This window comes from Mandrillus leucophaeus, unplaced genomic scaffold (genome assembly GCF_000951045.1).
Source record: "Mandrillus leucophaeus isolate KB7577 unplaced genomic scaffold, Mleu.le_1.0 Scaffold1628, whole genome shotgun sequence".
In the NCBI taxonomy this organism is placed as follows: domain Eukaryota; kingdom Metazoa; phylum Chordata; class Mammalia; order Primates; family Cercopithecidae; genus Mandrillus; species Mandrillus leucophaeus.
The window spans coordinates 73,297-83,749 of NW_012101619.1; the positions used below are offsets into that span (position 1 = coordinate 73,297).

The window sequence follows — 10,453 nt, forward strand, 5'->3', positions numbered from 1 at the left end:
CTTACAAGGATTTCTATAGTTCATTACACAAAGTTTTCAATTACATCCTTATTGCTAGAATAGAAATGATCAACTAAGAGAACCAATCAGAATTACAGGGTTCTTTTGGAGGCTATTTTTGTGTCTAGAATCTTTATAATCTTATAAGATCTTTTTTTTTTCTTTCCCCAAATAGCCCTTCCAAGATCTGATATACATTAATAAGGAATGGGACCAAAGGTTATGAATAGTCATGTAAACTTCCATATTTCATAGGAAAACAATATTAATATCCTCTGGAAGTTCTCAATTTAATGCTTTATCAAACTGGATTTTTTCCTGTAACTTACAGCACAAAGAACACATCTCTTCTTTGAACACATCTCTTCTTTGAGAGCTGTAGAAAGAGAGGAGGATATTCCTTAAGCTCCTTTCTTGGGATGATTTATTTGATTGTGAAGATTTGTGTTTTTAGACCCAGACTCTGGAATTTCATTTATCAAGTTTAAAAGCAAAAATTAGGCTTGCAAAGCTCAACTTGACTAGGAGAAATGAAAAAAGAACTACAGATTTTCTATATAATGACAGTGAATTAACTGGACATATAGCATTTTTTTTCTGTATAATGTTAAGGTGGTTATTAAAAGTTTACATGTGATTTTGTGACTATATCTTTCCTCCATCCCTCAGCTGTCAGATGGCATGTAGATCAAACGTCATAATGCTCCCTAGGATTGTGAGAGTGAAGCTCCACGTATAACACACTTGAATTAACTGCAACCTGAGTAACCAAAACACTCTATTAACCAGAGCATATTCTACTGCTTCACTTTCAGGAAAAAAAAAAGAAGCAAATGATACCAAGACAAGCTCATAACAGAGATCCAATCAGCAGATGTGTACGGATGAAAATACAGGTACAAATGAATCGCTTATAGCCTTTTGGATCTGCATCTAAATTGTTGTGTAATGATGACTAGTATTCAGAATGTCACAGTAGAATGCAGAATCAGCAAAAGAATGAGCAATCAAATTTTCAGTAAGAGTTAAACACTTCTTTAGTATGTCCAGGTGGCTCACCCTATTCTAGGTTCTGGGAGCAGAAATATATATAAAAAAATTTATCTACCCCAGAGGGTCTATGGCCCAAGTCACCGTGTGTCTGTACTTGACAAACCCACATATCATGCACAGTGGAACAGCCATTCTCTGATAAACAGACTTCCTCCCTTTATATTCCCAAACTCTCTGCAGGAGAGTCCTTCCATCTTTTTGTGTTAACTGAATCTAGCCTGTTCTCTGAGAACAAGGCTTTATGTGTTAGCCTTTCAAATGGCGGCCACTTTACACTCCAGGTAGCTCCAGGTTTGAGAGTGTGGTCAGTGTCCTCCCCATTGCCACTTTTAGGCTACCATGCCTAAGAGATTTAACTAAATCTCTGCATTTTGAAGCTTGTGCTGCATTCCTGCCAGACTTCACTAGGCCTCCAAGTCGCACCTCCTCCTTTGCTGATGGTTTTTCACTGGGCTGCCCACTCCCTCTCCACTTAGGTGACTTTACTATTTACTTGAATGAACTATTCACCACTCCAGTGAATTATCCACTCTGCTCATCCATCTATTGTCATTGTGTGACCATTGTCAATACCTGAAACTACTCCATCAACCAAACAATGCAAACATCTAGCATCTCATTCACCATCTTCCTTTCTTTTCATTTGTTATACATATCCCATTACAAGTCTTCTTTCACTAGGTGCTTCTAGTTGACTTGCCCTTTCACCTCCCATTCATTTACCTATCCATTCATCTATCACCTTTTTCTACCTTCTATTTTCTTCACATTACTGATAGATTCTAAGATCCATTACTTCAATTTTTCTCTTGCAAATTGTCTGGCGAATTCCACCCGGGATGAACCTATCCATCTCCTCTATGTCTACACCCAGGCTGCTAAGAAAAACTAAAGAATAACAGAGTGAAGCAGATTTGTATTTCTGCAAATTAATGGTCAGTGACCTCAACTAGACTCTCAAAACTGGCCAGTTTAATTTCTACAAAATCTCTCTTAAACCCATTCTATTCCCCTCAAGCCTCCAACTCTGTTTTTCTCAGCATTTTTCCATTTCACTGGAAAAATGGAAACTATTAGATGGAGACTTCATACGGTCAAAAGTCTTCTCACTTCTAACAAAGGCCAACGATTTTGCATGTGGTCTGCACTCTAGCTCCTCAGGTTTTTCTCAAGAATATTAATTATTTCCATTCTTTCTGATATTATTTCTATTTCTTCTATTTCTCTACTTCCCATTAGCACTTATGCATGCTCCAATTTATCTCATTACTACAAGCAACTCAACAAACCAGCGAAACATCTCCCTCTGTCCCCACAAAGGACCCTTTGCAAACCACATGCTTCTCTGGCTACTACCAGTCTCTCCCACTGTTCTCAAATTTCTGGGCTGGGTTGCCCATAGTTTCTCTTTCTATCTTTAGTCACTATTCCCTCCATAAACCCTCAAATTCAACTTCTGTTTCAACAACTCCATGGAATCAACTCTTGCTAAAGTCACCAATAATTTTCATACCACTTAATCAAATGTACTCTTGTTGTCCTCATATCACGCCACCTTTCAGAGTCATTCTACAAAGTTGACCATTTCTTCTATTGAAATACTTTTTCCCTTTGATTCCCATGATGTCACATGCTCCTAGTTTCTCTTCTACCTCTCTCATTCAGCCACCAAGGCAATCCCATCCACTATCATGGCTTCAATTGCTACCTATACTCCAACAACTTTCAAATTCTATCTCTAGCCAACTTCTCCGCTGAACTATTCACATAACATCTTCATCTAGAAGCCTTCAAACACCTCTACTTGAATGCATTAAAAATGAACTCATGCTTCTGTTTTTTCCCCAAACCTTCTTTTTCTACAGTAGATACTTCCAACACCTATCTAATTGCTCAAACGACATACCTTGGATATACCGTTGACTCCTTCTCATTACCGCTTCTTATGTGCAACGAATTACCAAGTCTTGTTAATTCTACTCTTGGAATATTTTGTCACCACCATCATTAGTCACATGGCCTCCTGGAATGGGCTTTGCCCACAAAAACTATTTTCCTCAAAGCTATGGAAGTAAGCTTACAAAAATGCACCTCTGATTATGACATATTTCTACTTTAATATCCTTCAATATATTAAAGATTTCCCTCCCTTCTGGTATTTTTTGACCTACAAAGCATGTCAGTTCACAACTCAGCCTCTGATTTCCTCTCCAGCCCATCCTGCTCCACTCTCCTTCTTACATACATTGTTATAGCCGCACTGGTCTTGTTCTAAGTCCTCAAATGTACCTCCTCAACCCCAACTCAGAGCCTTCTGTCCCAAACACTCTAGGCTTACTCCTCCCTCTCCTGCAATAACATTGACTCACTCTTCAGCTCCTACCCTCCAAGAAGCCTTCCCTGACCTCTTATCCTAGTTAAGATCCTCATCTATATAGACTCATTGCCAACTGTATTTTTCCTTCAAGGCAGTAGTCACAAATCTAATTAAACAACTACTTCTGAAGATGGTACTTGTTTAACGTGTGTCCTCCTTGCTAGAATGTGCACTCCTGAGGTCAGGGTCTTTGTTCATTGTCATATTGTCAGCGGCTAACATTATGTTTGGCTTATCATATGTGCTCAGTGACTGCTTTTTTGAAGGAATGAATGATTTTAATATAACATGGTAAGTATAAAGATGGAGGCATAGAGATTGCAAAATGGAACAGAGATAAGTGGCATTTCATTCAGCCAAGGAAGTCTACCAGTGTAATTGCTATTGTGTGATTCAGATGATGGTCTTGAACACAAAATTTGGGAATAGGGTGGTCAGCAACCTAGTGCTTATTTCAGCTTGTGTCTCCAGCGTGGCCTCTTCTTTGTCTCTCAAAGAATGGAACCCCTGGAAAACCCAAGGCAGCTTAGTAGCTATCACCATTCACTAGTTGTAGGTGGAGCGATAATTTAACCCATCAGATAATCTGAGTTCTCTTCTTAAGTCCCCTGCTGTGACCATAGATCATTTAGGTTTTTCTATAAAGCAATACAACTTGGGAGATTGGTTGTCTTCCCCATCATTCAAGAAAGAATTATAAGATGATTTGTTTTACCTACATATGTATACATTCAAAATCCTATCATTTTCATAGGAGAAACAAACCATCCTTATTTCTTTATTTCTTACACCACAAACACTGGATTAAGAAAGGCAAATAATTGTAAAACCTAGTGCACTTTGAAATTAGGATGCTTTCTATGGAGAGACAATTTTATGCCAAAACCTTAATTTTTAAACTACCCTTGCTGGGAACCTGACAAAAGCAGCCCAAGTCCTACATAACATCCCAGGGGACAGAAGCACCTGGGGATTTTTAAGACACTTCCAATCCAATCAGTTTCAACGTTCATTCATTGAGCGGATGGTGAAACAGAACGCTGAGGATTCAGACAGAAACTCTGTCCTCAAAGAGCTCATGCTGAGGTCACAGACATATAGCCACATTGTTATAACATAATCCACAAATAGAAGTATGTACAAGTTATAAAGATGGCCCAGAGAGGGACAGATCTTTTTGGGGGATCAAATCCTGATGAGGTAAGACCTCAGCTGGGTTGTTAAGGATGAATAGGTATTTACCACACAAGCATGATGGGGAAAAGGCATTCCAGGGAAAGGTCCATCTTCTAATCACAGGATAATGCTTCTGGCCTGTACCAGCAAGAAATGGTGTGGGAGGTGAAGGACAGAGACCAAGCCATGAGGGGTCTATGTGGCATATTAATTGAGAAACAAGTACTTGGTTCTGTAACTGAGGGGACCCTTAAAGTTTTTGAGTAGGGACAGATATAATCAATTTCACGTCATCTCTGTGGCAACGTGGTGGATAGATAAGGGAAAAGTGAGTCTAGAGTCAGGGCTGGCCAGCAAAGAAACGGAGAGACCAGCTGGGCCCGCCTGTCCCCTCAGCCTGTAGAATATTCATCCACATACAATTTCAGGCTAAATTTGAGTGTTCATAAGCTAAAACCATGTATTGTATAATTTTAGATACAAGAAACTGAAGGGTATCATGTTATTTACGTAACATTCAGAAAACTACTGGACTTCTTGAATGTTTATCTGGCCCCACTATAATAAGTGAAGGTTTTACTCCTGAAATGTTGCTAAATAAATTATCTGTGTGCTAAAGATAACAACCTTAGGTCACACCGTTTCCTTCCCCTTAGAATAGCTGGAAGCAGGTAGAGTTTGTTCATCAGAAGGGACTTTTGCACAACTTTATGAGATAGTTGCAGGTGGGCAGTGTGGTTCTTGGACCACATTAGTTGGTCCTTGTTGCCTAAAACAAAGCAAAACAATGAGGGCATTTAACATGGCTTTGTTTTGTGTCCCCACATGGGCCTTCAAAATAATTAGGACTCTCTGATGTTTTCATTTTTTCATAGTCTTAGCAGGTCCCCACATCAGTATTAGATTTTGACATCTTGCTGCTTTCTGTGGAAAAGCACCCAGATTCCAAATAAATAAGTTTATGAAATTTTCCATTACCGGGCACTGGTTTGTCACCAACAATCTACTGTTCAACATTTATTGTACTAATTTGTAAACATAATCGTTGTCACGGAGACAAATGGATAAACAAGGACAGACAGATAATGACATCTTTAGAGACAGCATGTGGTAGTTACAGCTAACCTTTGGGTCCTACATTTTTGTGTTTTTGCTGCTGTGGACTGACGAACACAGAAGCCATTGTTTTTTAGTGTGTGAATCTACACTCAGAGAAAAAGGCGCAGCCTCTGGTCTGAGAGGATTAGCAAGGTTTTAGAGACTACTAAAGGTCTCTAAGGGTGAATGTGGAATGAAATTACTCTTCAGGAAACATGGATAATTTTTATCACAGCTAAGGAGTTGGGGCTGAGCAGTTTTTGGAAGGCTATGAAAGTTTTTGAAAGGCATATGTGAAAACCTGGACCAGAAGTGGAATCTTTGGACCCCCAGTTATTATTCCAAAATAGCCCTTGTAGAAGCACCCGTGTGCACTCCTCACTTGCAGGAAGTCGTGGGTTCTTTCTGACAGCCCGGGGCTCACCGGCCTGTGGGCGTTCCTCTCACCAAGTGCCAATCCAGTCAGTGGTGGTTGAATGGACCCACCTCCCTCGCCAGTGCCTCTGATTGGCTGCTTCCCCCTACCCCCCTACCTGACGTCATTTCCCCTGTTTTTGAGGACCAATCAGGATGGACACAAACGATGCTTCCTTACTGTCCTTTGCCTTTCTCTGAGTACTACATAGTTAAGAATATTTGTAATATGATTGCTAGCTATAAAAGATACCTCATTTTCTATTATTTCTCCATTTGTCTACTTTTCTTTTAAATTTACAGTTTGTTTTTAATGTAAACATCCTGGTTACTAAAACTTTATACGTTTATATGTTGGAATATTTTCTTCTATACCAGCACTGGTCTTTTAACTTGTAACCTCAGCTGTGTAAAATAATCCTTTTAGTCTATAAAATAGTCTGTATGATTTGCTTTCCTCCTGTTCAAGTTTGCTGTGTTAGAAGGAGCATAGTGTCAGGGTTAGGCACACATTCTAGTTTACCTTTGTTGGGGTCCTGGGACTCCATTTACTAGCTCTGTGATCTTGGTTGAGTTATCTGACTTCTCTGAATCTCTCATTTGCAAAACGGGGCTATTATGAGGTTATGAGGATGAAATAAGTTAAATACGTAAAGCCCTTGAACAGTGCCTGGTTTGTATCTCATTCCACGTGTTTGCTATTGTAATTTTTTTTCTAGGGCATTTGTTCTAATTTCTTCTTGTCTTTTTTTAGGGTAGTCCATCCATTTCCTGACTCTATTAAATAAAATAAAATAAATAAAAATACTCCCTCTGTTGTGATCCATGCTACTATACATATGTGTAGTGTATGTGTAGGGTATAGTATGAAAGTACATACTATACTTCCAGCCACTTCCTCCGAAGGGGCTCTTCCCCAACTGTGTGTGTGGGTTCCTGTTTGTCTACGGACTCTCTTCACTTGATGTCAGGCTATTTAACTTTTACCCATCTTCTTGATTCTTGTAGAATGGTATCAATTGTTATAATCTCTGTCTTTTTGATAATTGATGAGTTTGAATGTATTTTTATATGCTTATGGGTCATCCGTGACTTCCTCCTGTGTAAATTGCCTTTTCATATGATTTGCCCAATTTTCTTTTGGGTTGCTTTTTCTTAATGATTTGTAAGAGTTCTTTAAATATTCTGGGTAGGAATTATTTGTATATTATGTGTGTTGCGTTCTCCCAGTGTTCCTTAACTTTTGACTATGTTTATTGTGTCTTTTGATGTACAGTAGCTTTTATTTGTTTTTTAACTTCTGTTTTTAGAGACAGGGTCTGGCTTTGCTGCCCTGGCTAGAGTGCCGTGTTGTGATCATAGCTCACTGCTACCGCCATCTCCCAGACTCAAGAGATCCCTTCACCTCAGCCTTCTGAGTAGCTGGGACTACAGACATGTGATATCATGCCAAGCTAATTAAAAAAAAAAATGTAGGGATAGTCTCGCTATGTTGCCCAGGCTTGTCTCAAACTCCAGCCTGGCCTCAAATGATTCTGCCTCAGCCTCCCAAAATACTGGGATTACAAGCATGAGCTACCATGCCCAGCCAGTAGTTTTTAATTGTGATGTAATCACTTCTCCTTGCAAGTTAATTTTATCAACATTATTTGTTGAAGAATCCATCTGCCCCCTACCAATTTATAATAATATTCCTATCATATATCAAGTTCTCTTGTTAATATGGATGTGTTTCTGAGTTCTATTTTTGAATAGAACTGTTCCACTTGTCTATTTCTGGGCAATGGCACACTATTTTAATTACTATTGCTTAGTAATGTGTTTGGATATCTGGTATGAAAAGTCCTGTCATTCTTTTCAGAATTTTCTTTTTCTTTTTTCCTTTTTTTTTTGAGACAGAGTCTTGCTCTGTCACCCAGGCTGGAGTGCAGTGGCGTGATCTCTGCTCACTGCAAGCCTGGCCTCCCGGGTTCATGCCATTCTCCTGCCTTAGCCTCCCAAGTAGCTGGGACTACAGGCACCCGCCACCACGTCTGGCTAATTTTTTGTATTTTTAGCAGAGACAGGGTTTCACCGTGTTAGCCAGGATGGTCTTGATCTCCTGACCTCATGATCTGCCTGCCTTGGCCTCCCGAAGTACTGGGATTACAGGCATGAGCCACAGCGCCCGGCCCCAGAATTTTCTTAGTCCTTTGATTTTCCTTTGCCCTTCCATCAAATCAGATCAGCATATACCACAAAAGACCTTTGGTGATTTTAGTAAGAAATGCATGAAGTTATGAACTCACTTTGGAAATGTTTACATCTTTATGATAAAGATTTTTTTCTATCTATGGACAATTTTTCCTCCTATTTATTCATGCATTCTTTTATACTTTCACTGAAGTTTTGAAATTTTTGGTCAAAACAATCCATACATTTTAGTCTTTGATTTATTTCTAGGTACTTCAGGATTCTTGTTGCCATTGTAAATAAAATATTTTTCAGTTATTTTTTTCCATACTCCCTCTCTCCCTGGGTGTTCTCCTATGTTCCTTTGGCTGTAAATCTCATTTTTATGTCAAACACAGTTCAATTCATTTCTGCCCTTCTCTCTTGAGATTTCTCAATCAGCATGACCAATCATTCCCTTCTACAGACACTTGGAGGTTTCAGAAGTATCTCACACTGAACATGTCTAAGATTGAACTCTTGATTCTTTCTTCCCCATCCCTAAACCATTCCCCCATGATTGACTGTCTACCTAATTTATCTTGGAGACATCCTGGATGTCTGTGCTTCCTTGCTGACATTCAGTCTGTCTGCTTGTCCTGTTCACTGTTAGGTTTGTTTTCTTGCTTATGCTGTACTCTGACCTATCCCAGACTAGTCTGTTAGGTGGCACCATCAGCACTTAGACCTTTAGAAGCATCTCAGGCTTAACCCGTGTGGAACATAGTAGGTACTAAATTAATATTTGTTGAATACATAAATGTTTAAAACTATACCCTTATCTTTTCCCCTGCAGTCTCCCCCACCTCAGTAAATTGCTTCATTGGGCATTTGCTTAAGTCATAAGTGTGACAATCATCCTTGCCTTATTCTTTACAACAAGTCACACATCCAGTTTGTCCTTATGTTCTATTAATTTTGCCTCTAAAATCAACCTCCACTGCCAGTGCCCTTGTCAAAGTCTCTGTCATGTCTCACTGGTTTTCCTATTTCTTCTCCTGCTTACTTCTAATCTATATTGTAAGGAGCTTGAGTGATCTTCATGGAACCTAAATATGAAGATGTATCTCCTTCAGTCAAGACCTTTCAACACCTTCCTATCCTTCCCATTCCTTAGCTCACTTTCAAGGGCCTGTCTGGTCTTGATCATGCCTTGCCCCTAGCTTCAATGTTCCCCTCCCTCACTCTGTTTCAGCCACTCTGTTTTCTGGTTTCTTGGGGACATCAAGTCTCAAGGTCTGTCTCTGTAACTGTTTTCTCCCTCATGTATGGATGGCTCCCACTTATCTTTTGGATCTCAAATTAAATTTCATTTCTTCAGAAATACTTCCTTAGCCCTCTAATCTAAATTTGTCTCATTTCTATATTGTCTCCTAGCACCCAGTTCCTTCCTTTTAGAGCCCTAATCACATTTCAGTCATACATTGGATATACTACTAATGGGATAAGAGATGATCTGTTAATGTCTTCTTCTCTGTACCCTAAGCTCTGTGAGCATAGGGACCTTCTTGGTCTTGTTCACTATGTGCACTTAAAGGTACTCAATAAATCTTCAAATGGATGACTGTTAGTATTGTATTTGGCTGCCTTTACCTTCAGTTATCTTATGTATATATTCTTTGCACATATAAACTGATATCATCTGCCTTTCCTGTCAGTGGTGTCTATTGTGATCATAAATAAATTGTCTCAGTAGCTCCTACCTACTGTTCAGGGGGTCCTTGTCAGCCTTAAAATTAGCACCAAGAATTGCTCTCCAGTGTACTAATATATCTCACCTATTCAAGGCAGGATCTGGGTATATGGTTCCCTCCCTGGCTCCTGTCCCAGCCCCTGGTGAGAGTGCTACCTCTGGAGGTGACTGAGGATAACAGAGGGAGCTGTAAGTTCCTTCGAGCTGACTACCACATTGACGGTTAACTGGCTTCAGCTGGGATGGCTGGCCACTCCAAGTTTCTGCCATATAGTTAATGACCTAGCTTCCTACTGCTTTCAGTTGATATTATAGAAGTATTTTCTTTTGTCAATACAACCTCTTCATAAGCACCTTTAAAAATGGATCTCTAATATTCAGTTGGTCTTCAAATGACTACAAAATATTTCTGTAATTAGCTAATTATAAGA

The 10,453-nt window shown here is 39.4% G+C and overlaps 1 protein-coding gene across 5 annotated transcripts in view; it reads left to right on the plus strand.

Annotated features, from left to right (window-relative positions):
* Positions 1-10,453, plus strand: part of MOBP (myelin-associated oligodendrocyte basic protein) — a 46,338-nt gene that overhangs the window by 9,913 nt on the left and 25,972 nt on the right. For 3 of the 5 annotated variants that reach the window (XM_011976115.1, XM_011976114.1, XM_011976113.1), the window contains exon 2: positions 816-896. The exons of the other annotated variants lie outside the window; for them this stretch is intronic. The gene's annotated coding sequence lies outside the window, so the exon portion shown is untranslated. The remainder of the gene's footprint in view (positions 1-815; positions 897-10,453) is intronic. 5 annotated transcript variants of the gene reach the window in all.